We start from the raw sequence: 6,000 nt of genomic DNA on the forward strand, positions 1-6,000 counted from the left end.
AGTATCTGTCAAAGGAGTTTGAAATGAAGGATCTGGGACAACTGAAGTATTTTCTGGGTATTGAAGTTGCGAGGTCTAAGAAGGGAATTTCTCTGTCACAGAGGAAGTATGTTCTTGACTTACTGGCTGAAACGGGGATGCTGGACTGCAGTCCAATTGAGACACCCATTGAGATGAATCACAGACTTGCCATTTGTCCTGATCAAGTTCCAACTGATAAGGGAAGGTATCAACGTCTTGTAGGAAGGTTGATTTATCTTTCACATACTAGACCTGATATTGCTTATGCTGTGAGTGTTGTCAGTCAGTTTATGCATTGTCCTAGTGAAGAACATATGGATGCAGTTTTTCGGATTTTGAGGTATTTGAAGATGGCGCCAGGTAAAGGATTACTGTTCGAGAAAAAAGATGAATTGGAAGTTGTGGGATACACAGATGCAGATTGGGCTGGTGATAAAACTGACAGGCGGTCTACATCTGGGTACTTCACGCTTGTAGGAGGGAACCTTGTCACTTGGCGTAGCAAGAAACAGAAAGTTGTTGCCAGATCAAGTGCAGAAGCTGAATTTCGAGGTATGGCACATGGAGTCTGTGAAATGTTATGGATTCGTAATGTCCTGAAAGATCTAGGTTACAAGCTTAAACAACCTATGGATTTGCATTGTGATAATAAAGCTGCAATTGAGATTGCACATAACCCAGTTCAGCATGATAGAACAAAGCATGTGGAGGTTGACCGTCACTTTATCAAAGAAAATCTTGACAGAAAGGTTATTCGGTTTCCATTTGTAAACTCAGAAGAGCAGTTAGCTGATGTTCTTACTAAAGGAGTGTCCAGGAAGATATTCGACAGCTCGGTTGACAAGTTGGGCATGATAGATATCTATGCACCAACTTGAGGGGGAGTGTAGAATCTCTGTAAATCTTATGTAATTATGATTCCTATTTAGGTAGGTTATCATGTAATTATAGGAATATCTGTTTCCTATTAGAGTTAGACGACTCCTCTTGTCCTTGTATATATACCCCTTTGTGGATGAATAGAATTATTATTGAAAACCCTAAATCAACGTATTCTTTTCTACTACAGGCTCATATATCCCCAAGGTTGAACAAATGAGAAGGAACTATCAGTTGGTTCTATATTAAATGATTTCACCACTTCGATCTACTTTACTCATTTGATGTCAATTTTCGATTTGACAACACCAGCATATATTTATCAACTTCAACATCTAGCTCTATCATCTCCTTGGACACTACCAACCTCTTCAAATGATATTCTTTACGTTAGTTTTCAGTTTATTCTAAACGTAGAGAGGATTATATTTGCTAGACTTGAAATTATTCATTCAAGTACACTAATTTCTTCCCCTCTCAAGCACAAAAATAATATTAAATTCACAACTAGTACGTTAGAGTAGAGAAGAATTTCTATTCACAAAAAATTTTCGGATATCTAATGAACCGCTTGGAAGAGAATGACCAAGACAAGTCCCTGGTATGATTGCTGCAAGATGACAGGGTGTTGTTGCTGCATTATTCTTTGCTGCTATGGTTTTGGCTTGACAAGGTCCATTGCTCTTGGGTTTTTTCATTTTGGGTATCCTTGATACTTTTCAAGTGAGTTTTATTTCGAGATAGGACCTTCTCAATGGTTTATGAATATCAAAAATTGTGTCGTTGCATTCGTTATTTTAGAGAGATTTTGGTTTTTGTACACTTCTCCTCATCTTGTATTTTCATTTACTTAAATAATAAAACGAATGGAGGGATGGTCGATGAGTTTCTAGGTGCAGTGGTCTTCTCTCATTTACTGGCAGGGTACGTAGGTGCCTCGCACGAAGTTTGGTAAGAGGGGTTGATATTGCCTAATCCTCTATAGTTATTAGAAATAAGAGTGATGCCTCAGAAATCTAATTCTACCACCACTTTTTCTCTTAATTAAGTTGTACTAAAATAGAACTTTCCCAATAAATCTATAACGTTTCCAATTTTATTCCCCAAAAGAATTTTGTTTTCCAAGCTCCAATCTTTCATTTCCCTTCTCTAATGTCGTCTAATTCCAAAGCCACCTACGACACCCTCCCTCCACCAACCACCGCCGCTACCATCACCTCAACCACAATCCAATCCATTACGTCCTCACCCGCTAGAGACACCACCCAATCCCTCTTCGCCACGTGCGACCCGAACCTGAGGTTCCTCAAGTACGGGAGCGCTTCCCGAGCTTGATAGATCACTCACACATGCTCACCACCTCGGAGACACGTGTCACCATTCTCCCAAACGGCTTAACAGTCATGGTAGAGTCAAACCTCGCCCTCAAAGACCAAGTGGTGAGTCTAAATAGTAATTACACTTGGTTGTGGAGTGTTTGAATTCTGTATCATGCTGACAGTAGAACCTTATCTCTTATTTTCACTTCTTTCGACTTAAACACTACATATATACAGTTATATACTATAGATTTTCACCAACAAATTACTATAAATTGTTTTCTGATTTTGTAAATTATCATGCTTAATATCTTTTAAACAAACAACAAAAAATAAATGATTGAAAAACAAAAAGATTCATTTTTTATGACTTTAGTTGACAATAACTCAATAAGTGGAAACGATCACCAAAAAGTAACTTATTATTTTGTGACACTACTAAAAAAAACCTCAATTGCTTCGCCTTTTTACTTCGGCATCAATTGCCGTAGCAATTGACACCCTATTGCTACGGAAAATGTTTCGTCGCGATTAAGCCTTATCATTGGCAACGGCAAATATTTATCGTAGTAAGTTTTTTATCAATTGCGACTCAATCTCGTCTTGCCGTAGTAAGAATTCTTTTCCCTCGATTTTTTCTTTTGGTTTCTGTGCCTTATTTCCCACTAACATCGATCTGCAGCCCTAATCTACAGCCCCAATTTTCTCTCTCTCTCTCTCTCTCTCTCTCTCTCTCTCTCTCTCTCTCTCTCTCTCTCTCTCTCTCTCTCGCCCAAGCTCTGCAGCGCCTCGAACCGGATCCGGAACTGGAACCGGAACCTACCTCCGACATCGACGAGGTCTGTACCAGAACCTACCGCCAAGATCGACAGCTCCTCCTTACCGCCGAGACCGACAGCTCGTCCTTCACCAAACTGTAACAACAGCTCTTTCACACCCAACCCAACCCCAGATGCCCAACAAACCTGATCGAGAAGATCACATGGACGAGGATATACAACAGCACCTATTGAAAGGAGCAGTGCTTTGGTTTGCGGGGCGGAGCCTTTGGTGGACAAGGCCATGGAGCTCGACCACATCAGTGGGACCCTTGGAGGTAATCGAAAACCCACACCGTTCATTTATGAAGATGCTTCAGATGCAACCGAAGAAGGAAATCGTCATTGAGTTCGTTAAGAACGATGACTACGAGTGAGTTTTTATGTCTAATTTATTGGTTAACCATTGTAATTTGTGTATTTACTTGCTTATATGGTTTGCCAATTTGTTGGGTAGAAATTGAGTTGAGGAAAAGGATTGGAAATTTGGGATTATATGGTTTTGCTGATAATAGTGTGGTCTAGAGGTTAGTATCTTGTATGGATAAAGCTTAGTGATTTAAGTAGAGCACTACAAAAACAAGTTGAAATGAGAGGATTGGAAATGTTTGGATATAGTGGAGTACAAAAGTACTGGTCTTTCTTACTAATGTAGCTTCTTATGCATTAAAAAGAGGAATTGGTGTGATTTTAGTTTAGGAAAGTTTTAATTAGGCTCTTACTTAGATTTCAGATATGTCCGGGTGCTTGGTGCATTTACTTGTGTATTACAGGTAGCGATACTGATGTTTACCAGTACCTAGAGCCTTTGTACAATGAGAAGTAAATTGGTTGATGGACGTGGAAAGTATCGCTCTCTTTGCTGTCCAAGAACACAACGACAGGTTTATACTCGTCCCTATTATATTTGTTTGTTTGTGTTTTACCTGATTTTTAGTGATTTTTTTACTTTTACCTTTTGATGCAGAATGGTGTGCTTGAGTTTGCGAGGGTGTGGAATTCAAGGGAATAAGTGGTTGTTTAAATTTGAATTTAACTGGGAAACCTTTGTTTTGGTTCTAATAGTTCAAAGCAATATTCTTTTAAATGTTGTGCTATGTTCAGCAAGATGGGTCGGAGTGCCAATGCATAGTCCCTGAAGAAGCTTTGATGCTGTGAAGTTATCAAAGGATCAAGCACCAAAGAAGTGAGCTTTTATGCCCCTCAGAACCAATTGATTTACCCATTTTCGACTAGTGTTTAGTGTTTGTCCTAGAACCCTATTTATACATATTCACTATTGTATTTAGCTAATGACATGTTTAGGAAGAAGAGGCTGGATGAAGTGTGCCTTGAAAGGTATGAACAATATAGCCAATCTTATACGTACAGTCATGGTTCTTACAAGGTGAGTTTTACAGTTGAATTACATAACCCTCCTTCAAATGTGATACTCCCATACATTGTCTAATATATATGTTAGATCTTTAAGTAGATTACTATGGGTCATGTATGACAGTGGCTATACTTTGTTTTGATTTCTTTTTTTCTTCTGTTCTGTATATGTTCAAGCTTTGATTTGGTACTAGAAAAGGGTTCACTCTTTAGCTTTTTCAGTTTCTTTGATAAACCAAGGGTTTGAAGCTAATTATTGTACACAATCTTTATGAACATGTCTTGTATTTTTTTTTTCTAGTTATTTACAGTTGATGAATGTATTTATTTACTTTGGTTTATTTTTCATCATCTATTGGATTGCAAATAATTTGAATTTTGTTGTCTAATGATATGAACCGTATGACGCAGCGGCTGATGTTTTCCAGTGGAGGGATAAGAAGCTATCCAGAGGTTGATAATTGCACAATGTTAGTCTTAGTTTTGTTAGTTTAGCAAGAATGATACCTGCATATACTGAAAGTATCAGCAATTTCAGCATTGCAGCAGCTCATCTCAAGAGAAACTAATCCCCTCTAAAGTCAAGTGAGTCCCTTTCTTTCCAAAAGATAATGTACCATGCAGTTTTCATGTAATAGCTTTAATATCGATGAAATTGTTTGTCAATTGGGGAAGTGAAGATATAGAACTATTGCTTGAAATGTTTGAAAGCACTGATATTATGGCTCTACATAATCTCAATTTATGCCTTCTTCTACCAATTGCTCCATTGTAGGGCAAAGAGTTATTGCAAATTTTATTTGTACTGACAGTCAATGGAGGAACTAAACCCCCTATGTATCATTAGTTATAAAATTTTCTGCTGGTTGAGTATGCACATATAACAGTAACGAAAACATAAGAAGCTCCACTACAATAAGGTCCTAATAGCTAGTTTTCTGATGAAGGTTCTGTTTGTCACTTATGTTTGAGGAGGGACTGCATCCAATGTAATTCCAGCCTATGTTGAATTTCGGGGCACATTGAGGAGTCTTACAACGTGTACATACATGTACATTTGCAAGCATAATTAGCTATAATGGGCCACGCTCATTGTACCGCTAAAGGTACTAATTCCAACCAAAGGAATGACATACAGGTACACCGCCAGGAGGGCTACAACCTCAGCCTCGGATCACCCCCAGATCACCGCCGACGCGCCGCCACGCCCCGTGCCAAAATGACATCAGTAGCTCCCAGAGCTGGGAACTGAAACACTTCAGTCCCACATCAAAAACAAAGAGAAGAACCTCCTCTTCCTCACCTATAAAAGGTTCTCTCCTCTCTCCTCATTAAGGACGCATTCAATACTTACCTACTGTTACTTTGTCAACATAAATACATTGACTAACTTAGGCATCGGAGAGTTGAAGACCGCCCAGCGCGGTCTCCCTCTGACGCCCTTTGTATTTTACTTGACAGGTAGCGGAAGCTTTGAGAGCATCACAAGTATCGATCCGCCCACCGGATCAGCGTTAACAAAGGTTCAGCTACCACCGAACTTTTAGACATTAACATTGGCGCCGTCTGTGGGAACCCTTGAACAAAAG

The 6,000-nt window shown here is 39.1% G+C and overlaps 1 long non-coding RNA gene across 1 annotated transcript; it reads left to right on the forward strand.

Annotated features, from left to right (window-relative positions):
• Positions 1-2,987: 2,987 nt before the first annotated feature.
• Positions 2,988-5,451, forward strand: LOC133738391 (uncharacterized). The gene is made up of 3 exons (XR_009860106.1): positions 2,988-3,410; positions 3,771-4,996; positions 5,359-5,451. It is a non-coding gene; the product is annotated as an uncharacterized LOC133738391 (long non-coding RNA).
• The last annotated feature ends 549 nt before the right edge of the window (positions 5,452-6,000 follow it).

The sequence above is a fragment of the Rosa rugosa genome, chromosome 1 (assembly GCF_958449725.1).
Source record: "Rosa rugosa chromosome 1, drRosRugo1.1, whole genome shotgun sequence".
Classification (NCBI taxonomy): Eukaryota; Viridiplantae; Streptophyta; class Magnoliopsida; order Rosales; family Rosaceae; genus Rosa; species Rosa rugosa.